The sequence below is a fragment of the Macrotis lagotis genome, chromosome 7 (genome assembly GCF_037893015.1).
Source record: "Macrotis lagotis isolate mMagLag1 chromosome 7, bilby.v1.9.chrom.fasta, whole genome shotgun sequence".
NCBI classification, from domain to species: domain Eukaryota; kingdom Metazoa; phylum Chordata; class Mammalia; order Peramelemorphia; family Peramelidae; genus Macrotis; species Macrotis lagotis.
The window spans coordinates 53462700-53487322 of NC_133664.1; the positions used below are offsets into that span (position 1 = coordinate 53462700).

The window sequence follows — 24623 nt, forward strand, 5'->3', positions numbered from 1 at the left end:
TGCCTCATTGATTCAAAGGTTATGCTTACCTTCACTGACCGAGGACCAATTATCCCTAACACAACAAAATATGTACCTAACTTTCGTTCCTTGATCCAGAGGAAAAAAACATAAACAAGAGGACAATCCAATGAATAAAATGTTTAAGCAGATTTCTTCATTATGACTACAAATTAAAAGAGTAAGATAGTATGAATCAATCAAAAGATAATGAAATTGGAATCAGATGGCCTGAACTAGAATATCAAGTCTTTGTCTTACTATCTGATTTAACTAAAGGTCAGTGAGGTTTTTCTCTCCAAAATAAGAGGGTTGGACTAGATCAGGATTCTTAAACTTTTTTGTGTCATGGAATCTACAGAAGCCTAAGTCCCTGTTCCATAAACATGTTCTGAATGCCTATACTACTATTATTTTTTGTTTGCTCTGCTCCATTGTGTCATTGACACCGTCCCTTGCCTTCATTACCTATAAATAAATGTCATCCTGCCTGTCTTTTAAAGTCCAACTTCCTCCAAGAAGGAAGTGGTAGTGGTGGTGGTGGTGGTGGTAACAGTGATGGCAATAGTGGTGGTAATGATAGTAGTAATAACAATAACCAAGTTATGTTTTTAGAGTGCTTTAAAGTTTATAACAAAATTTTTCTGGCAAACAGCATATTAAGCATTATCCTTTCTTATTTTCCCTGGCAAACAAGCATTTTGTTTTGTAATTAATGAGTTTACTCTATAATAATATTATGTATGATAATTGTTCTGGTGTCTTATCTCTCTGTGAGGTTATAAGCTCCTTGAAAGCACAGTGGTATCTTATTTTCACTATGTTTTCTCTCCAATAGTGCTCTATACACAGACAATGTTGTAATGTATGGTAGATGAAAGAAGACAATCAAAGATGACTATAAGGTTTCTAAGTTGGAAATACAGAGGAATCGTGACATCTCAGAGAGACAAAAGAGTTTTGGTTGGGGGGTGAAGGGAGTTCAGATAATTTTGGATACACTGAGTCTGAATTCATAGCAGAAAAATCAAGTGAGCTCTCATAGGCAGTTAGAGATATTTGATTGGAGTGTAGGTTTTCTCTTCATGGTCTTACTTTCTGAGGGAGACACTATAACATAAACACAAATAATTATAATCCAACACAATACATAAGTGGTACAAAGTGCTGTTGGAAATTTCAGAGGGGATAGTCATTATCAGTTGGGGAGGAGACTCCAGAGAAAATTTCATGGAGAAAATGGTATTCAAGATGGAGAGGATCACAAAACTCACTGAGAACAAGAAAGCAACAGAAGACTAGAGCCTTGCAAATGTGATTTTCAAAATGGAGGAAAGGTAGGCTCTAGAAATTTGACCCAGATGGCTAATAAAATTCTTTTATACATGGGTTTTTTTGTTTGTTTGTCCTTCATTCTCAAAGAGGACCATGACATCAGGGAGGTGATGCCATGACAAGCACATGCTAAGTCATCAGCCTCACTTTCTCTCCAGTCATCTAGGTCCAGTGACCAGATATGGATCAGGATGACAGGAGATGGTCCTGGATTCAAGCAAATCAGGGTTAAGGGACAGTTACATAGGTCAAGCTTCTGAGGCTAGAATCAAACTCCTATCCTCCTGACTCCAAGGGCAGTGCTCTATCCACTGTGTCACCTAGCTGCCACTTGGAAGAGGAAGTAGTGCTTTCTCTAGTAACAAACAACTATAAACAAAGTAAATGCTAATCATTTGAGAAATGGCTAGAAAAACTATCATATGAATGTGACAGAATAGTATCGAGCCATAAGAAACAGTGAAGTTTGAAAAGATTTATATGAATTAGGGGGTAGAGCCAAGATGGAAGCAGGAGAAGAGTCTCTCTCTTAGGTGTTCTCTCCAAAATATTTCAAAAATCTTAAAACTATGACTATAACTAAAATTTCAAGAGACAGAACCCACAGAAAGATCCAATGAGGCAATTCTCCAGTCCAAGGTAACCTGGAAAAATAGTGGAAAAAAATCTGTTCCACAATGCTGGAGGGGTGGCCACGTCAGAGTGAAGGAACTTCAGCCTCCTGAGAACAGTCCCAGGGTACCTGGAGTGGTGGCTCCTGGCAGCAGAAGCAGTTTCCTGACCTGCACCTCAGGGAGCACCCAGCACAACTTGGAAGATCAGCAGGGAGACCTCTGACAGATTGAGCATGAAGCCCAGGCCCTCAGCATGGTTGTGGAACTCAGCAGAGTCGCAGCAGCCCAGATCCCAAGAAACAGAAGCAGGCCTATGGAGCTGCCCAGCAGTAGTCTCCATCCCACCGAAGGTAAGGGAGACTGCTGAAGTCTGTTCTCTGTCCCTGGAACAGGACTCTGGGGCTCTGACCATATTCAGACCCTGGTCACAGTCTAGAGCCCCCCCAATACAGCAGGGACCCCCCCACAGCCCCATGGCAGAGGGGTGTGCTTGTGGTCATTCACAGACCAGGAGAGCAGTCAGAGCTTCACCCACTGAGGCCCTTGTGGGGGTATCCCAATAATACTCAAAAGCTCAGGAAGCACCCCAAAAACCAAACACAAGGTGGAGAAATGAGTAAACAGGAAAAAAAGGAACCTGACCATAGACAATTACTTTGGTCCCTTGGAAGACCAAAATACTCAGTCTGAAGATGAGAAAGTCCAAGTTTCTGCATTTAAAGACTCCAAGAAATATAGAAGTTGGGTTCAGGTGATGACAGGGCTCAAAAAAGATTTTGAAAATCAAGTAAGGAAGATAGAAGAAAAATTGGGAAAAGAAATGAGAAAGATGCAGGAAAAACATAAAAACGAAGTCAGCAGCTTAGTCAAGGAAATCCAAAAAAAAGCTGTAGAAAATAATGTTAAAGCTAGGTGGCGTACTGGATAGAGCATTGGCCCTGGAGTCAGGAGTACCTGAGTTCAAATCCGGCCTCAGACACTTAATAATTACCTAGCTGTGTGGCCTTGGGCAAGCCTTGCAAAAAAAAAAAATAATTTAGGTCAAATGGATAAAACAGTTCAAAAAGTTATTGAGGAGAAGAATGCTTTGAAAAGCAGAATTGGCCATATGGAAAAGGAGATAAGAAAGCTCTCTGAGGAAAACAAATCCTTCAGATGGAAAATGAAGCTAAAGGAAGCTGATGACTTTGCAAGAAATCAAGAAACAATAACTCAACACCAAAAGAATGAAAAACTAGAAGAAATGTGAGATATCTCATTGAAAAAAACAACTGATCTGGAAAAACAGATCCAGGAAAGATAATTTAAAAATTATTTTACTACCTGAAAGTCATATGATCAGGAAAAGAGCCTTGGCCTCATTTTTAAAGAATTTCTACAGGAAAATTGCCCTGATATCCTAGAAGCAGAGGGCAAAATAGAAATTGAGACAATCCACTGATTTCTCTCAGAAAGAGATCCAAAAAAAACCAAACACCAGAAATATTATAGCCAAGCTCCAGAACTCCCAAATCAAAGAGAAAATATTACAAGCAGCCAAAAGGACACAATTCAAATATCATGGACCTGCAGTCAGGGTCATATAGGACTTAGCAGCACCTACATTAAGGGCTCATGGGGCTTGGAATATAATATTCTAGAAGGCAAAAAGAACTTGGAATGCAACCAAGAATCAACTACCCAGCAAAACTGAACATCCTCTTCCAGGGGGAAAATGGGACTTTCACTGAAATGGGAATTTCAAATGTTCCTGTTGAAATGACCAGAGCTGAACAGAAAGTTTGACCTTCAAGTACAGGACTCAGGTAAAGCATAGAGTATGGAGGAAAAGAGTAAATTATGAGGGACTTAATGATGATGAATTGCATGTATTCCTGCATGGAAGATGATATTGATAATACTCTTATAAAACTTCTCATTTAATAAAGCAAGTAGAAGGAGCTTTTATAGATGAAGCAAAGGAGAGGGCCAAATTTGAAGATAAAATATGTTGTAAAAATGGAGTCAATGGATGAAAGGGAAATATACTGGGAATGAGAGAAAGGAGAGGTAGAATAGGCTAAGATATTTCTTATAAAAGATATTTCACGTAGCTTTTGCAATGGTATGGAAGGGGGGAAGGCGAGGGGGAATGAGGGAACCTTTATCCTCATCAGAAATGGCTCAGAGAGGAAACAGCATACACATGCAATAGGGTATAGACATCTAGAAGAAAAAGGAGAGAAGGGGGACAGAGGAGGGGAGAGGAATATGGGTAATAGAGGAGAGGATAAATCATAGGAGAGGATAGTCAGATATAACACATTTTCTTTTTTACTTTTTGCAAGGTGCTGGGATTTGGTGGTCTGTCCAAGACCATGGGGCTAGGTGGTTGCTGGGTCTCTGGGGTGGGATGTGGGCTTGGAGCCTCTTGGCCCCAGGGCTGGTTCTCTGTCCGGTTGCACGACTCAGCTGCCCCACAGCATATTTTTGAAAAGGGATAGAGTGAAAGGAGAGAGAAAACAAAATAGAGGGTAGTGGGGAGGAATGGATGGAGGGAATTACAATCAGCAACAGCAACTGTGGAAAAATATGGAAGTTCTCTGATGGACTTATGATCCACCCAAGACAAAGTTGATGGTATCAGAACACAGGCTGAAACACATTTTTCCCCTCTTTCTTTTACTTTATTTCTCATGAGGTTTTATACTTTTGTGGGGGAGGGGAAATTATGTTCACTCTTAAACAAGAATATTTTAGTAATGTGTAAATAAAAAATAAATAAAATCTTTAAAAAAAATAAAAATTAAAAGGAGATAAAAAGATTTATATGAATTAGTGCAAAATGAAGGAAGCACAATCAGGAAAACAATAATGCACAAAAACTACAGTAATGTATATGGAAAGAGGGTGGCTAGGTGGTGTGAATAGAGCACTGGCCCTAGAGTCAGGAGTACCTGAATTCAAATCCGGCCTCAGACACTTAATAATGACCTAGCTCTGTGGCCTTGGGCAAGCCACTTAACCCCATTGCCTTGCAAAACCCTAAAAAACAAACAAAAAAAAAAAGTATATGGAAAGAACAATATAAAAATCAAAACTGAAAATAGTGTACTTAGAGAAAAAGATCGTTTCAGCAAAACTAGTTAACATCATTCAATTCTGATATGATCTATGCTATTGCTAACATGAGACAGGTTAGCTTTACCTTACTGAGAAAGACTATTGCCATAAAATCATTATACTAATGATCAGACTGTCAAGAGGTTTTGATTACACCAAGCTGTCACCAGAAAATCTTATATTGTGCTCTACTCAGCATTGCTAGAGCACCATGGTGCCTCACTGATATAGAAGGGACCCACATCCATAAAACCAAGGACTCCCACAGTATCCTGGCCATCACAAGCAGTCTTGGTTCCTATTAAATTAGGTCATGGGGTGATAACAGATCTGAAAAAAGCAATGAGAAGGATATCTTTGCACAATTCCCCTCACTAAAATAATGTTCAAGTCACACCACATATATATGAAGACCTGGTCCTATTCAATTACAAAAGATGATGACTACTACTACTACTAAAATTCTGACAGGAAAAAAACAAATTTCATTGTACTTTGCAAAATTCTAGGTAAATGGTAAGTTGTTTTAAAGTAAACGTTGGTGATTATTTCATGTGAGTTTAAAAGTCGTTGAGAACAGTTACAAATAAGAGAGTCAAAAAGAAAAAACAAAATATGAACTGAAAGCGTGTCAAGAGGCTTTGGAGTATCATGGTGGGATTGGGCTAATTAGGGTAGGCTTCACAGAAGCAGTGAATTGGCAAAGATTGTAACAGAAAGTAACGGGGTGATAGAAATGGAAAAGTGCTAAGTAGAGTAATTATATATATATATATATATATATATATATTTTTTTTTTTTTTTTAGGTTTTTGTAAGGCAAATGGGGTTAAGTGGCTGGCCCAAGGCCGCACAGCTAGGTCATTATTAAGTGTCTGAGACCTGATTTGAACCCAGGTACTCCTGACTCCAGGGCCAGTGCTTTATCCACTGGGCCACCTAGCCGCCCCAATTATATGTTTTTAAAAGTATTTTATTTTCTTCTTTTTTTTTTTAAAGGATTTTGCAAGGCAAATGGGGTTAAGTGGCTGGCCCAAGGCCACACAGCTAGGTCATTATTAAGTGTCTGAGGCTGGATTTAAACTCGGGTCCTCTTGACTCCAGGGCCAGAGCGCTATCCACTGTACCACCTAGCTGCCCCATGAAAGTATTCTATTTTCAAAAAAGGAAAGTGGAGTGTTAACTAGGTTTAGCAAAACCAATACCATCTGTCCACCCAAGCTGCCAGATTTTTATTCTAGAAAGGTGTTCCTCATACTTACAAGGTATGCCAAGGAGAAGGGCTATATGTATAACCACAAAGGCGTCTGTTACAGTAATTCAAGTGTCAAGGCCTTGAAATGGAGTAGAAACTATGAAAATAAAAACACGCAAAATCAATAAACACTGAAAAGGAAAATTAGCAGAGCTTTGTGACCGACCTCCAAAACTTAAATAATTGGCAAAATTTGCAAAGTTATCAGAACAAATGAAAACAAATAAACGAACCGGCAGGCATCAAGTTACCTTCCTGGTTAAACTTGGGCAAGATGAATGGTTTCTTTCCCAGGGGATTTCTCTCCCTCCCCTCCTCAGCTCCCCAAAGAAGAGAACTAAGGCAGCTTTCTTTTTCTCGGTTTCAGGAAATCCCACTTCCTAAACCATAGAGTTCTGGGCCTTCCTCAATGCGGGGGGGCTGAAGGCCATCAGCATCGGAGCCCAGTTAGAGCGCGACTTCGGGGGCGATGGGGCAGTGGCTTCTGCCCCCCAAGGCTCCGTCCGGCTGCCTGGCAGCCCAAGGGGCGGGGTTCCCTACTCCCCGATTCCGCCGGGAAAGCGGAGGGCAACGCTCAGGGAGAAAGGAGGGGTCGGCCGGCCCCCGTCGCCCCTCTCCCCGGGGTGGAGGGAGGGCGAGGAGCCCGGGCTCGGGGCGGCGGGGCTCTCGGGCTGGGGTTCGGGCCTCCTCACCTTCTCGCGCCCCCCGGCTCGCTCCTCTCCCGGGCCGAGCACCTTCCCATGCCCCGGCGGGCTGATTTTGCCAGCGCTGAGGGGGGAGGACGGAAAGCCGCGAGGGTCGCCGCCCCACAGGAGGGCGGCGGGGCGGGGGCCGGGGCGGGGCCGAGCGCCTGACGTTGCCCCCGCCCCCTCCTCGACGAGCCCCGCCCCTCCCGCCCTGGCCCAGGCCGCGCGGAGGGCCGAGGGGCCAAGGTCAGAGCCGGGCGGAGGCGTGCCGCGGCCTCTGGGCCAGGAGATGGCCCGCGGCAGCCTGCTGGCAGCCCTCCCTGGAGGAGGCCCGGGCAAGGAGCAGCTCAGCAAGGTAAACCACGCAGACTCGCCGCCTCCTGAACCTCCCTTTCCTCACCCGTGCCTTGGGGCAAGGAGGCTGGAGTAGGGCATAGGAGCATGTGGGCGGCCAGATGGTGCAGCGGGGAGAGTGAACTGACCTTGGAACCAGGAGCACTGGAGTCCAAATCCAGCCTCAGCTCTCTAGTAGCAGTGTGACCTTGGGCAAGTCACTTCACCCTGATTGCCCCCCACATCCAGGGCCATCTCCAGTCATCCTGATTCCTATCTGGTCTCTGGACCCAGAGAGAGACTGGTGACCTAGCAGCGCCCCTCACTCGAATCCAGTTCACGCGCTTGTCATGGCCTCACTTCCCCTGATGTCATTCACATCCATACTCCATATTCCCTACTGTTTCCAGGTCTTTAGGGTGAAAAACTCTTACAATGTCAGGACCAGAAGGAACCCAGGAGAATATTCAATCCAACCACTTTGTTTTAGAAATGAGATCTCCAAGGTCAACTTTATTACACTTATGGTTCTGCTGAACTGGCCTTCCTGCTGTTCTTCACAGATAACACATCCTATCTCCATCTCAGGACCTTTGCACTGACTGTACCCAATGCCTGGTACACCCACCCTCAACTGATTGGCGACTCCCTCTCTAGGACCACCATTTTAGGAAAAACCCAGGCATGCTTCATTTCATTTCATGACTTCATGACTGGACTCTCACCAGTCTCTTCCTCTTTCTCCTTACCATCTGCCTCAAGCCCCCAGGGACATAAGATGAAGGGGTGCCACAGGAGACAGGGCTGAACCTCAAGGGTTAAGCTCATACACCTGGTGTAAACACTTAAGAATCTACCAGATGTATGGGCTCAACAATAGCAATCAGAAGTGAGGCTCAGCTCTGCCTCCCCTGCCACCTTCTCATCAGAAGTCCCTTACTACTCTCCTATCACCTCACTTTTCAGCTTCAGTTACTGCATTGAATTCTCCTATTAAAATGTCAGCTCTTTGAGGTAGTTGCTGTTTTGTTTACATTTATATCTCCACTGTCTTTGTCTGTCTGTCTCTAGTTTCCTTTGAGTCTCAGGTCAAGAACCAGGTTTTTTTGGTTTGGGCTTAGATTTTTGCTTGAAGGCCTTTCCTGGTCTGCTCCCTTCTACCCCCAGGTTTTGTAAATCTATTTTTATCTATCTCTATCTATCTTTCTAGCACCTTGAGGGCAGCAGGAATGGTTTCACTCCAGTCTTTATATTCCTAGAACTGGAGTTAATAAACACTTATTGATTGATTTGATAGTCCACACTCTATCCCTACCTTGCTTTGTGACCCTAGGCAAGTCACTTAACTTTTTTACTCCCTTTCCTTCTCTGTAAAATAAGAGTTAAAATTAAGTGACCCACAGAGATCCTTTTCAATTCTTAACAGTCTGTGTATGCATCATACTATCCAATATATTCTATGTAATACAGCAAGAATGAAAGGCACCTGATAATCTCATTCACATTTATCCCAATCAGAAGGGTCTTTTCTCAGATTATTACCTTGGATAATTTGTTATTTATTTATTTATTTGCTTGTTTATTTATTTGTTCTTGGGGGGGGGGGGGGTTGCAAGGTAATGGGGTTAAGCAGCTTGCCCAAAGCCACACAGCTAGGCAATTACTAAGTGTCTGAGGTCGGGTTTGAACTCAGGTCCTCCCGACTCCAGGGCCTGGTGCTCTATCCACTGCGCCACCTAGCCCCCCCCCCAATAATTTGTTATTTAAATTAACCTCAAACATCCTAGTTCTATCTTTCTGACTTAGACATCAATCATTTCCTATGCTCTCAAGCCCCACAAAACTAGCCTTATCTTTGTTCTTCATGCATGCCCCAAATAAATCCAGTCCCCCGACCTTTTAAAGGCTGCCCCCACCCACTCCCCCTCTTTAGAATGTCAACTCTTCCTGAAATCTTTATCTTCTTTGAACAAACAGCTCAAACAACACCCTCCCCATGATCCTATCAACTGCTAGTTGCTCTTTGTGGGTTTGATATGACTCTGGTGGTTTTGATGCCTGCCTGCTTGGCTACCTTGGAGCATAGAAGCTGTAGCATAAACAATGGCTCTACCTGGGTAAAACCTCTGCAGACAAGCTAAAGCATATTGAAGTTGGTAGGTTTCAAACACATCAATGAGTTAGGACAATATTTACCCCAAGATTGTGAAGACTAGGGTGGCTAGGTGGCACAGTGGATAGAGCACCTGGCTTCAAATCCGACCTCAGACACTTAATAATGACCTAGCTGTGTGGCCTTGGGCAAGCCACTTAACCCCCATTGCCTAACAAAAACCTAAAAAAAAATGTGAAGACTTCTCCCAGCAGAATGGGCAAATAAAACAGTTTGTTCCAGTGGCCATAAAGGTAGCTAAAGAAGGTTGAGTAGAGCATTTAGAGCTTAGTCAGAAATCAAAGATGCCAAGGTCATCCATGACTATTACCAATTATCTTGACAACTGTCCTGCTACTGGGCCACATTTTGAGAACCATTGCCATAAAACATGGTCAATATGAATAATTCAGTAACAAAGTAAAAATCAGGACCAAAGAGCACTACATACCCTGACAAACACAATGTAAATGAAATTATGCTGAGGGGCAACAAAATACTTGTTATTGATATTATAATGATAAAAGCCATATCTTCTCTGTTCAAAGTAGATAAATTACAAAAGCATAAAGGAACATAGTTACAATCACTCAATCACCAATTTTTTAGTTGGTAAGGTACTTTATTTGATTGCTTGTCTTGATTGCTATCTGTCATGTCAGAAAAAATTTGTCAGAAGCTTGATACTCTGTTGAACATATAATGTCAGAAAGAAAATATTCCCTCCAATACACAGATTTTATTGAAGTTATGGCTACCTCACCTTTACAGCTCTCAAAAATCCTGCCCCTCTATTATCTGCCATCCTGTAAGGGAGGAGATGGAGAGGTCAGTGACCAAGCCAAGAGTCTTGACTTCCTCTGGTGCAATTTACTAGTGCACTAGATTTTCCATGTGTGCAAAAGAAGCTGTTGAATGATTATCCCTTAATTCTCTCTAATCATCCATCTTTCTTATTACATCCCTCATTGCTCCTCCCATGGAGTTCTACTTTTTTCCACTCTAACTTTTTGGCTTCATTATATCATGTTCATTTCCTGTGCTCTCCGATCGCATAAAATTGACTTCCCAAGTGGCACAAATAAATTGAATCCTCTAGCCTTTTGACTTGCCATCTTCCCTGCCTAGAATGTCATTTCTTCTTCATTAAAACAAAACAATTTCCAGCCCAAGACGTTTGTCAGGAAAGATCTGTTGCACCTGGGTGAGAGAGGAGCACAGTCCAACACAAGTCATGCCTATACTAACTGGTGCCCCAGCAAACCAGTAGCACACCTTGGAGTGACTGAATCAATGGTAGTTGTGATGATTTCCAGACCTTTCAGTTCACAGATGTTAAATACAACTTAGAAGGCCAGCAGGAAAGATCTGTCACACTTGAATCAGAGTGGAGCCTAGTTCAGATATGGACACAGACTCTGCCCACAGCAAATCAGGAGCAAGCCTTGGGAGTCAGTAAATCTGCAGTGACAGTGGTTGTTTCCAGAGCTCTCAGTCCACAGACAGCAAGAGGGTTGAACAACTGATCAGAAGGAGATTAAAGGAGATTTTTTTTTTGCTAGCATTGAGGCAGGACTCTGTTGCTTTGCCCATACCTTAGATCCAGGTCACAGTACAAAAAGCACTAGCACACCCGAACTTGTGACTACAGGAGAGTGGGACCCTCCTCAGAGTTATAGGGCAAAAAACAGTGCTTGTGGTCACCTACAGACCAAATCACAGGCCAGGAGGGTAGCTCTACCTCTCCTTAGATCCTATACCCTGGAAGAACTGAAAACATACAGGTCCTTAGAAATATCTCTGAAAACAACTGCACAAAACCCTAGGAGCTTGGGACAGTGTACCCTCCACCCTGGAAGCAGAACTTGACTTTAACAAAAAAGTTAAAAGTCAAGGGTGGACTGGGAAAATGAACAGGCAACAGAAAAATCTTCTGACCATAGAAAAGGAAGATCAAGGCACTCACTCAGAAGAAGATAGCAGAGTCAAGATTCCTGCATCCAAAGCCTTCAAGATCAATATGAATTGATCTCAGGCATGAGAGGAGCTCAAAAGGTATCTTAAAAATCAAATAATAAAGGTAAATGAAAAATTGGGAAGAGAAATTAATGAAAAAAACTCAATAGTTTGTTAATGGAGACACTAAAAAATACTGAAGAAAATAACAACTTATAAAACATTACTAGGCCACATAGTAAAAGAGGTATAAAAATGAAATGCCTTAAATGAAAATGCCTTTAAAAAGCAGAATTGACCAAATGGGAACAGAGGAACAAAAATTCACTAAAATAAAAAAAAACTTAAAAAGTAGAATTGAAAAGTACAAAAAAGTACAAACAGAAAAGTACAAAAGTTCACTGAAGAAAATAATTCCTTAAAAATTAGAATTGAGCAAATAGAAGCTAAGACTTTTTGAAATTACAAGAAACAATAAAACAAAACCAAAGGATTGAAAAAATTGAAGACAATGTGAAATATGTCAAGGGAAAAACCAACTGATCTGGAAAACATATCCAGGAGAGATAATTTAAAAATTATTGGACTTCCTGAAAACCACTATCAAAATAAAAAGAGTCTAAACAACCTCTTTCAAGAACTTATCAGGGGCGGCTAGGTGGCACAATGGATAAAGCACCAGCCCTGGAGTCAGGAGTACCTGGGTTCAAATCCGGTCTCAGGCACTTAATAATTACCTAGCTGTGTGGCCTTGGGTAAGCCACTTAACCCTATTGCCTTGCAAAAAAAAACCTAAAAAAAAGAACTTATCAAGGAGAAATTAAACTAATATTTTAGAACCATAGGGTAAAGTACAAATTTAAAGAATCCACCAATCACTTCCAGAAGGAAATGAAAACTCCCAAGAATATTAGAGTCAAATTTCAGAGCTCCCAGGTCAAGGAGAAAATATTGTGAGCAGCCAGAAATAAACAATTCAAATATTGTGGAGTTGGGGTGGCTAGGTGGCACAGTAGATAGAGCACCAGCCCTGGAGTCAGGAGTACCTGAGTTCAAATCTGGCTTCAGACACTTAATAATTACCGAGCTGTGTGGCCTTGGGCAAGCCACTTAACCCAATTGCCTTGCAAAAACTAAAAAATAAAAATAAAATAAAAAACAAATATTGAAGACCCATCGTCAGGATAAGACTTAGCAGCTTCTACATCAAAGAGTTGGAGGACTTGGAATATGATATTCCAAAGAACAAAAAAATAGGATTACAGAGACCAAGTATCATATACCTAGAAAAACTGAGTCTAATCCATGTGGGGTTGGGGGGGTGGACATTAAATGAAATAGACAGCTTTCGGGATTTTTGTTTTTGTTTTTGCAAGGCAATGAGGTTAAGTATCTTGCCCAAAGTCACACAGCTCAGTAATTTAAAAGTGTCTGAAGCCAGCTTTGAACTCAGGTCCTCCTGAGTTCAGTGCTTTATCCACTCTGCTACCTAGCTGCCCTAATTGTAAGCATGCTTGTAGAAAAGATCAAAGCTGAAAAGAATATTTGACTTTAAAATATAAGACTCAAGAGAAGCATAAAGGAGTAAACAGAAAAGGGAAATCATAAGGGACATAATAATGTTAAACTGTTTACATTTCTATAGATGATACTGATAACTCATGAACTTTCTCCTTATTAGGGCAGTTTCAAACAGAGGGCACAGGTATGAGTTGAATATGAAAGGATGATATCTAAAAAAAAACAAAATTAAGGAGTGAGAGAAGAATGTACTAGGGCAAAAGGATAGAGAGTCATAGAATGGGGTAAATTATCTCACATAAAAGAAGCAAGAAAAAGCTACAGTGGAGGAGAAGAGGGGTGAAATGAGGAGCAGGGAGTGAATTTTACTCTCATTAGAATTGATTCAAAGGGATAACATACTCAGTTGGGTCTAGGTATCTATCCTGCCCTACAGGAAAGTAGGAGGGGAAGGGGATAATAGAAGAGGAAGAGGTTGGAAAAGGAAAGACAAATTGGAGAAGTTAGTTGGACAGAAAACACTTCAGGAGGTATAGGATGGATCAAAGGAAAGAGAGAACAGAATAAACGAGGGAGAAACAGGATGGAGGGAAATACAGTTAGCAATGCTAATCGAAAAAATTCTTGAAACAATTTTCTCTAATAAAGGTCTTATTTCCCAAACATATAGAAACCGGAGTCAAATTTAGAAAAATAAGAGCCATTCCCCAATTGATAAATGATCAAAAGATAAAAGTTTTCAAATGAAGTAATCAAACTATCTATAACCATATGAAAAAATGTTTTAACTTACAATTGATTGTAGAAATGCAAAATAAAACAATTCTGGGGTACTACTTCATACCTATTAGATTTTCAAATTAGATGGAAAAGGACAATGATTGATATTAGAAGAGATATGGGGAAAAATGAGACATTAAGGCATTGATGGTAGAGTTGTGAAAGGGATTTAACCATTCTGTAAAGCAATTTGGAACCAAAGAGCTATAAAACCATACATATCCTTTGACCTAGTAATACCACAATTAGGTCTGTATTACAAAATAGATAAAAATGCAAAAAAGCTCTTTTTCTGATGGAATTGAAAATTGAGGGAATGCCCATAAAATAGGGAAAGTCTCTGATTTTGATAGACTATTATTCTGCTATAAAAAATAATGAGCAGAATGCTCTCTGAAAAACATGGAAAGGCTTATAGGAGCTGACACAAAGTGAAATGTATTGTGTACAAAGTAACAACAGTATTGTAAGATGATCCCCTGTAAATGATTTAGCTTTTCTCAGCAATACAAAAGACCTAAGACAACTCTGACAGACTTATGATGAAAAATGCTATCTATCACCAGAGAAAGAACTGATGGTATTTGAAAAAAAAAAAAAGGAAGCATACTTTTTAGACTTTATTTTTTTGAGTTTTTTTGGGTGGGAGGCAGGGGTCTATGTTTTCTTTCACACCATGACTATTATGGAAAATTTTTTAAAAACTTGCTTCCTGGAAAAAAACAATAACAACGCACTTATGGTTTATCTAGAATGATTCCCACATTAGCATTTAGTCATTTCCTAACATAACAGAGTTTGAGTTCATATTTTTTTGTATTTTTATTTGGTAATTACTACACATATTATCTCCCAACTCTCTTCTCAAGGAAGTATCCAGTATATGTAAAATGATAGAAATATATATATTCCTGCTTTTTGAAAAAAATTAATACATTTTCATAACCCAAAATATTCTAGTAATTTTTTAAAAAGGAAAAGGCAATTAGTTTAATTATCCTCAATTAAAAATGACTACTTCAAAGTTTTAAACTATGATGACATATCAGATTTGTAATTGACATCTATATAAAACTTAATTCAGAAATGAAGCATCAGAACAAATTTACTTAGAACTGATTTTAAGCAATTTCTCAAGATCCTAATTTTGTGAATCTTCTCATAAAATAACTATCTTCTCATTTTACTATTAAGTAGACCATTAATTAACTTCTTCAAAGTGCTTTGCAAACATTAAATCACAATTTAAATGCTATTTTCTTTTCTGTATCTTTGCTCTGACCTATGCCTCTCCTTTGCCTTTTAGAAATTATTTTTTAAAAAAAGTTTTACCCTGACCTATAATTTCTATTGCGGAATACCCTTTACCAGGAAAGATAGACAACTGATCTCTAAATTAATTCTTCAAGAATTTCCTGGGGATATGAGAAGTTAATTGACTTGCCTAGACTAGAACTGTGGTCACATCTGGCCTTGGCTCATGCCACCATGGAAAAGAGAAGGATCTGTGGAAGAGTAGGGCAAGATGAGGCTGAAGATGTCTGTTCTGCCTCCCTTGCAATCATATGCAACTTCAACCCCTCTTCACATGAGGTCCCTCTCTCAACTTGAAGTGCCACATATGATGCTCTGTCAATAGGAATAACATTTTGGGGTCCTTTTATTTTTTATAAGACATATTGAAGTTTGAAGGCTAGAATGTTACAGAATATATGTAATTGTCCCATGAAAGATTTGAGTCCAAGTCTGCCTGAGGCCAGTCTTCTATATACTGACAATGCCTTTATTCCTTTTCTCATAAAATAGTAGTAATAATAAAAATATTTATATAGCACTTTAAAGTTTGCAAAGAGAATTTATTCATTTGATTCTCATAACAATTTTGTGGAGAGATCCTATTATTATCCCCCAACTTAAAGATGACAGGTAAGATACTTCTAAACCATGTCAAGGGAATGTTTTCTTAGATTTACTTACCCAGAGGAACAGATGGAATTAGTTCCTTAATTCTTCAAAGAAAGGAAGAAAGATTCAAGTTATTAGAATTTTAAGACCATGAATTTAGAGCTAAGAAGGGATTTAAATGTTGAGTCCAACCCCTCCATTTTTAAATAAGGAAACATATCTTACATTAGAAATTAAAATCTATAACATTTAGATATTATTAATCCATTAAAATAATAATAAACATGTTAATATAGATAACATTTTAAATTTAAAACATATTTTTAAAATGGTGAAAAGAGTGGAATTGTATTATATTTTTACAAATTTATTTAATGTCTGGTTTAATAGAAAAATAGTTGTTTTATATGTTTCTCATATCTGCTTTTGCACTCAGTCTGTTTCTTCAACTGTAAAATGTTGAGAAGATTGTCAGCTGTACCAAACTGACCTCTAACTTGTGGATAACCAGAGACCAGCAATGCAGACTAGAGATAGGCAGGTCCAGAATTAAACAGAAGTTTAATTTCAAAGTGAGGGAAATGGCTTGAAAGCAAACAACATATAGTGCTGAAACCCCACAGCTAGTGGGCATTCTAGGTGGCATGGCTCAACCTCAGTTTCTATCCTTGTGGCCAGGCAAAGAGTCAAACAGTATAATGCTAACAGCAGTACTGAGGCAAAACAGTAACAGTGAAGCACAACAGCAGTAGTGAAGCAAGGTTGTCTAGTGATAAAAAGTCTAGTGACAATAATAATAGGACTTCATGGGTAATTGTTGGTACCTGTCTGAGCTCAGAGAACATTGGTTTAAGAAGGTGATTACAAAAGATTCTTGTTATGCCAAGCTCAGGGCACAGCTTGCTTGTTTGGTTAGCTCTAAAAAAACAGGGAATCTCCTAGTAGTATCTGGACAGGATCAAATGAGATAATATATGTAAAATGTTCAACACACCTTGAATATGGTTGTCCATCATTCTTGAAGAGGACCAAAATGACGTCACTAAATTAGAGTGAAGTTACAGTGTCTCTGTCTGTGACTGATCAGTGCAATAAGAGTTCAGATTGCTCTACCACAGGTCAGATACAAATAATCCATGTGAACATTTTGGATGAATTCTTTAAATTTGTATATCTCCAATTTCTTTTGAGCTACTTTGATTCTGTTTTGTTTACAGACCACAGCATCTTGCTGGGCGGTCTCATTTCAATCAATTCCAAATTTCTTCAGAGAGAGACCTTGAGAGTGTCCTTGTATCACTTTTTCTGACTACCTTGTGAATGCTTGCTCTGCGAGAATTCTCCATAAAATCGTCTTTTTGCCAAATATACCTGGCTAGCCCATTAGAACTGTGCTTTCTACAGTAGAGTTTGAATGCTTGACAGTGTAGTTTGAGAAAGGACTTCAGGGTCCCATGTCTTAACCCACAAGGGGTCTTCAGAATCTTCCTATAACAATTCAAATAAATGATTCAGTTTCCTGGCATGGTGCTAGTATACTGACCAAGTTTCACAGGCATATAACAATGAAGTTAGAACAACTCTATAGACCTTCAGTTTAGTAGTCAGTCTTATAGTTCTTCTCTCTCACATTGGTTGATTCAACTTTCCCTCCAAGTTTTCCACTCAGAATAGCCCTCTATTCTGTTGACATTAAGTCTTCATGTGGTCATCTTGCCTTGTTTGATGTGAATATTTAACTTAGAGAGGATAAATTTATGACCATTTCAGGACTCTATAATACATTGCCTTCTTCACTCTCAAATCTGTCTGATCTTCCTTAAAATGACATAGTCTATTAAATGCCAATGTTTGCACAAGGGAGTATCCAGGAAGGTTTATTACATTCAGTTAAATGGAAGACAGTGTTTGTGATGAGAAGGTCATAAGATGCACAAGTCTTCAGTAATAGGTCACCATTGTTGCTGTTTCCAACTCCATTCCTCCCTGCCATGTCTGCTAGTCTGAGCTTATTCTAGCATTAAAGGCACCCAGAATTATAAACCTGTCCTCTTTGGTACATTGATGATAAAGGTCTCTAGTCTTCAAAGTTTTTCTTTGACCTCCACAGGATTTATCATGGTGGTGTTGTACCCAAAGAGCGAGGCAGAGACCAGAATTTGATAAGGTTGGAGATCTTTAATATTCCCAGGGACTGTCTGGGGATTGAGTACCCAAATCAGACAGTACCTAAGTGTTCAGGGGATAGGGTTTTTATAGTGTTTGGGGGGGGGGGGTACAGAGAACAAGCAAGAGCAGAAGCAAAGTCAGCAGTTAGATATATTATCTTGTTTTACTAATACAAACATGTAAACATATGGCTCAGTATAGATAGGGGTGAGAAGGGGTCAGGGTCTTTGTGTAATGATTGTCTGAGATGGAGGGAGTCAGGAATTTACTATCTTATGGTTCCAACCACATCTAGGGAAGGGGGAGGCAGTCCTGGAATTTAACAGATACAGCAATATAATTAGGCTAACAAGGGTACTTTGTAAATCTTTAGACAATTTTATGGTATATCCATGACCCCTTGTGTCCTATCAGACTATTTTCAGACCCAAAGGCACCTAGCCAAAGTTATATTTCTCAGGGCCCAGAAGGATGTCAGGGACCCCTTTCTATACAGGAATTTCACAAACATTGATATTGTACTTCATTCCCCACTTTTTTTCAAAATAACTCAAACCCTTGAGTTATCATCTTCATAACCTGGATAAGCATGAACTACAAACATCTTTACAAAGGATCCAGGTATCATCATTACATCTCAGTCCACCTATCTCTTTAAGTTGTACAGCCCAAGCTACATCAGAGATAAGACTCTCCTTAGATAGGATATAAATATACCACCCAATTGTCTTCCTCTTTTTCTTTCCCTGGAGAACATCTGCACCCTGCCTCTCCTCCTTTTCATAGGGAGAAGGGCATAAGTAGGGGTGTCACACTTACATTATCAAGGGGAGGTTACAAAAACATATCCCTTGACTATACAATGTATACATAGGTGAGAAATGGTAGAGATGAATGGGTCCAGTGTCTCTCCTCGCTTCTCTTCTCTCCTGGAGACCTCTGATGTACTTCTGCATCTTCTGAATCTGTTCCAAAAATTCCTCTCCAGCTCAGGTGACTAGTTGAGACTTTGTCGTCTGGTAAAGAATCTGCTTAACATTTTACTTAAATCAAAACACATGTTTTCTTCACAAGACAATGAGATTTGGGGGCTTATTGCAATTTACATTTTGCCTTATTGCCATATTGATGCACATACTTACTTAATTTTAACACAATAAACTTTCATTAGTGTTTTACTGTATGAGCAAACTTCCAGTGAGAATTGTCATACTGTCTTAAGCTTGTAACATACATTCAACAATCATCTTAGTTCAGAGTACCCAGCATATGGTTTAAAAATAAAACAGTCTTAGCCTTTGCTCTTTTTACAATGTCTCAAACATCCTTAACCAAAATGAAATTTTTCAAAATATTCTCAAATATACCACTGATTTTCCTTTTCCTGATATACTTATCTGACTCACATTACTTTCCTTAAGCTAGGCCTTAAAACTATAATTATCCTAAGAATTTCCCATTCTTACCTAAATATTCCTTTTAAAAATTAAAGAAACTTGATTCCTATCTTAACATGTAGCTGTTAGCAGGTGTCAGAGCCACACACCTAACACCCCTAACCTATCTCTGGCTATTAGATCCAATTCACCTAAAATTTCTTTTTTCTAGTTTGCTTAGTAACTAACTGTAAAGATCCAGGACATTAAAGGAAAATTCCTTTATAGATATAAGTATTGAATGTCAGTGTACAGGCAGAGGTCACGTGGGTAAGTCAAATGTCTTAGGCCAGATTTATTCTTCCAGGTGAGATATTATCCAAATGTCATTTTGGGGAAATCAAGTCAAAGGGGTCCAACCTCAGCCATACTGAGAAGTCGCCCCTTTGGCTGCCCATCCCAGTCACCTGACGTCTTGGCTTCCTTGGCTGAAAGAACATGACATTTACCCAGTGGCATTTCTTTTTTGTTGACCATCCTGGTATCTGACATAAAAGAAAATCAATTAAAAGTCCCGTGATCTAAAATGGTTGTTTTACCTAGTTAGAACTTCCAGTGAATACAATTCACTAAATTCCAATTATAATTTTAATGTAGTCCCAATTAATGAAACCCCCTACCTAAAGGTCAAATTATCCTTCCTGGGTCTTTGCCTAAAACCAGGTATTCTAACTATGACTGACCCTACAGGCCTATCTCCTACCTCTTACTAGAGACATCCCTTTGTCTGAAATCATATCTACTCTATATGTATAGAAAGATGGTATATCAGATTCCCCTTGGCTAGAGAAACCTCCTTATAGCCTGTTGTATCTTACAACAACAAAAAATGCCTCCTTTGACCAGGATACTGCACAGAAAAATATCAAATTATCTTGTATTTATCTTTTCATATTGCATGCTTTTGCTTCAAAGCAAACAATACATAAACTCATTTATGTAATAGCCATCCTCAGCATACAAATGATTATTTTTGTTTTGGCAAGGAAATTGGAATTAAGTGACTTGATCAAGGTCACACTGCCAGACAATCACTAAGGGAAGCCTGACTTGAACTCAGGTCTGTTGACTCCTAGGCCTAGTGCTCTATCCTCTGCACCACCTAGCTGTCCCTTAACATACAAATTACTTTTCAGAATTCTTTAAAACATCTTAGGTAGCTTTAAATTTCCAACATGCATTATTAATTTCTGTGAGTAATAGAGTAACACACAAATTACTAGATTGTACAAAGCAATTCCTCCATTATTACATTATTCATGAAGCCACAGATCTATCCCAGAAAGGGTCATACTTTTTCATATTTTCCTTATTGCTCTTCAAAGCAATCACATTAATCCAAGGTTTTAAAAATACAGTGTTTAAAAAACACATTCACAATAGATAGCTAAATATTGCAAATATTAACTCTTTGCAGTTACAAAAGAACATCAAATAGGGTGGCTAGGTGGCATAGTGCATAAAGCACCGGCCCTGGAGTCAGGAGTACCTGGGTTCAAATCCGGTCTTAGACACTTAATAATTACTTAGCTGTGTGGCCTTGGGCAAGCCGCTTAGCTCCATTTGCCTTGCAGAAACCTAAAAAAAAAAAAAATCATGTAACTGATAAAACATCTTATTCATCAATAAGTTACCTTACAATAGGGCCTGCAATTGCAATTTGTTCAGAGACCCCATCAGCTTCCTGCAGTTACCAAGAGAGATGTCCACATTCCTGACTTCTTTAAACATGCATTGTTAATATACATTAAACATTAAGATTCTTATTTAAATATCTCATTTCCCTTAGAACAAAAGCAAAATGAATATCCCATGTTCTTTACACTTTTGTCTCTACCCAAATTCTCAGAATCCAATCTCATACATGACACATTTAAAACCCCAATGTAATTACAATTTAACTAACTTCCCAACAGCTTAGTTTGATAAAAACTTTAGAGTACCTTAAACAGAGAATCCAGCACTCACATTCCAAAAGCTCTATCCAAAATAAAAATACAATTGTTAGCATTATTCAACTTAACATTAAAAACTAATTAGAGCTTATCCCCAAAAGACATCAGTAAACATCCCTGATAACCTAGGTATTTCTCTTCTTAGTAACCCACTACCACTTTTCTTTAACCCAAAGGTGTTACAATAGTTTAAAAACCCAAACCACATAACTCCTTGCAAAAGTTACAATAGTGTTAAAATAGTTTAATCCCAAACTAATTTAACAATCTAGGTTATTTAATTCCTCCCATATTGTACACATTTTGTCAGAATGTCACAACACTAGTATCCCTCTTTTAAAACCCTCAGTGTGCTTCCCAAAACTCTAGTTCAGAAACTTTAAAAAACAATGAGAGTCATCACTCGGGCCACATGGCCAGCAGATGTTCATTAAACATAATTTCCTTTCAATAAAGGAGTCTATTAACCCCTGGATCTTAGATTTTTTTCCCTTTCCCAATCACACATCCCACCTGTGGAGGGGTCTTTCCCTTTTTAAGCACTTGAGCTGTCTTGTCTCTCTTTCTATTGTTTTTTGAGATAAGACTTTTTCTGCCAGTTCCCCACCATCCTCCTGCTACCGTCTTCTCCCCTTTTTTATTCAGCGAAGGAATCTTCTGAGAGGGGAGTAAGCTGGTCCAGGGGGAAGGGGAGCCAGGTCTAGGAATGTTCATTCCCTTCCCTGCTCTTGTATTCCCCCACCCTTTTGATCTAGTGAAGGAATCTTCCAAGGGGGAACAGACAGGACCTGGTGACAGGTGGGGGGATGGGGTTTGGAAATTCAGGGGCTGAGGGCTCTAAATTTAACAAGACAGTAATAAGTGTAACACATTAAGAACTAGATTTCACAAAATAATCTTTTCATTATTACATTCATACCTGGACCTACAGATCTAGAGCAAGGTCCAACACATCATTTAAAATTTTCAGGGAACCCAGAGGGTCATGCTTTGATAATTTCCCTCATTAACAATCATTAATTCCAGCTTTGACATCATTACAGTAAAATAATTTATATTTACAAAAGCAGATCACATGTTTGATAACACCCTTCATTCTTACTTACTGATAAGTCATCTAATTAGGGTTACATAATTTTTAATTTCCTAATCATTTTCCAAAGCCCCTTGCATTTATTCAATATCTTTGAAAGGGGTATCTGGCAGTTAAGATATAATGAAAACATTAGATTCTTAACCTACATGAAACAGAACATGCTGACATCTCATTTTCTTAAAGCAACACAAAACAACTGGTTCTCTTAAAGTTAACCTTATAATTATCTTTTACAAACAAACCTCTTCTGAATTTTTGCTTTATAACTTATGCTATCTCTTCTTCCAAATACACTTCTATTTTCAAAGAAAATAAGATCCTCTATCAATGTTAGTTTTATACAATAATTTCAAAAGCCCAATGTTATACTTATTACCTATGACAGTGTTGCAGTTATATGTATAATTTCCTCTTTTTAACAGATAATAAACTACACTGATCTCACATATCAATATTCCCTTTCATAAACATGAGGTGAAAAACAAAGCCTTTCACAAATTTTCTGGGCCAAAAGGACCTTGAGAACTATAACCCATTGGCAAGGTATTCTCTAGTTTTTTTTCCATAACAAAATCTTTACAAATGTGATAGGTGAAACTTCAATTCATTTGTTATTACAAAACAATTTTAAAATCTCAAAAAGTATAGCTTAAATTGTTCTTATACAAAGCTTACTAATTGTACACAGCATATTTCAGTTGCATGTATGTTTTCTTTATTCCTTAAAACTTTAAAATACAAAGAATTCTTAAAACCAATTGTTGCTAAAAGATCCCTTATGACTACAAGATTTTCTTCATACTTCTCTTAAATTCCAGAAGTCATATTCAAATTAGTTTTAAATCATTTTCTTTTCAAAAGCCTAAAACGTTTGTAAATTCTTTTTTATCTTTATCAGTGCAATTCTAACTTCTCAATGCTCTCACTTATAAGAGCTTTTCTATCCTCACTGACAATATTTCTTAATATTAGAACATTCTATGTTCTGGGAATTGGAGATTCCCCACAATTTAGATATCAAAGTGATATGTACTAATTCTTTACCTTTACTGTTTATCATTACTCACTCACTCCATATTTTTCCCAAATACATGATCCACATTCCAATCAGTGTAAAATATTACCTTCTTGTTTAGTTATTCTAAAGCTAACTCACAAGTCTGTCCTGACTCCCATGACTCTGGAGGGGCCATAAAACATCAGAATCCAAACCCAAACATATTCTTTACAAACCCCTAAATTCAATTTACATGTATCTTTAGATTAGCACACAATAGGATCAATAATAACATAATAAAATTAACATTTACCTAGCAATTGCTTTCATATCAAACTTTTCACTTTATGGGTTTATTATTTTTCTAATCAATTCATTGCCAAACATTGCAAAAAGTACCAATTCAAGGGGCTGCTAGGTGGCATAGTGGATAAAGCACCGGCCTTGGAGTCAGGAGTACCTGAGTTCAAATCTGGTCTCAGACACTTAATAATTACCTAGCTGTGTGGCCTTGGGCAAGCCACTTAACCCCATCTGCCTTGCTAAAAACCTAAAAAAAAAAAAGTACCAATTTAATGCAATTTTAAATCACCCCAACCTCATAAAAACACATATCTCCCTATAGACTTATAGTTCTATATTCTCTTCTTTTCTTATAATGATTTGTACACCATTTTCCAAAGTTCCCAAAATCCATCTTTGGTGTACAAAATCAACCCTGCTCAAACCTTCTGTCTACATACTTTTACCACTTTCCATACTTAACAAATGGTTCAAAAGAAACCTCAGTTGTCTCTATGTCTGGATTTTCTTTCCAGTACTTTCAGAATCTCTTACTCAAACTATACAACTCACATTTTCCACCATTCCTTTTCATTAGCTCTTCTTGACTTTAATTCATACTATTCTGAACTAGAATCACATAGCTTATACAGCTATATAAACTACAGATATGATTCCACTTTTCACCATGCATTTTCCATTCCAAGGTTTTAATATTTAACATTTCTTGATTACAATTGCTAAAATCCTGGAGAAGGCAGTCATTCAAAAATCCCTTAGCCTAATTAGAATATTTCCTGCCCCCCTTCTTCAAATAGAGTAAACTGAATAACTTTTATAGAGAGAGAATCCTAGATTCTTCCTGGGGGAGGGGGGTTGGTCTTCTATACTTCAGCCCCTACATGTCCCATAATTGTCTGTAATAACTAATAATATCTGAATCTATACTGATAAACTCCTGAAGCTCTAATGATGCCATATCATTCTGGAAAAAGATTATTTATTTTTCCCTATATGGGCATCTTGGTAACCACATTATACACTTTAGGA

At 38.6% G+C, this 24623-nt stretch overlaps 2 protein-coding genes across 5 annotated transcripts in view; one reads left to right on the forward strand and one right to left on the reverse strand.

The window, feature by feature from the left end:
• Window positions 1-7113, reverse strand: part of CROT (carnitine O-octanoyltransferase) — a 32499-nt gene extending 25386 nt beyond the window's left edge. For 2 of the 3 annotated variants that reach the window (XM_074192909.1, XM_074192908.1), the window contains exons 1-2: window positions 6998-7113; window positions 6313-6402 (exon numbers count right to left, since the gene is read on the reverse strand). The gene's annotated coding sequence lies outside the window, so the exon portion shown is untranslated. Of the gene's footprint in view, window positions 1-6312; window positions 6403-6556; window positions 6743-6997 lie in introns of those variants that run through there. The other variant, XM_074192910.1, reaches the window with a different exon arrangement.
• OLAH (oleoyl-ACP hydrolase) overlaps window positions 1-24623 on the forward strand; it is a 53378-nt gene that overhangs the window by 938 nt on the left and 27817 nt on the right. Inside the window, exon 1 of one of the 2 annotated variants that reach the window (XM_074192911.1) lies at window positions 7246-7346. The exons of the other annotated variant lie outside the window; for it this stretch is intronic. The gene's annotated coding sequence lies outside the window, so the exon portion shown is untranslated. Of the gene's footprint in view, window positions 1-7245; window positions 7347-24623 lie in introns of those variants that run through there. 2 annotated transcript variants of the gene reach the window in all.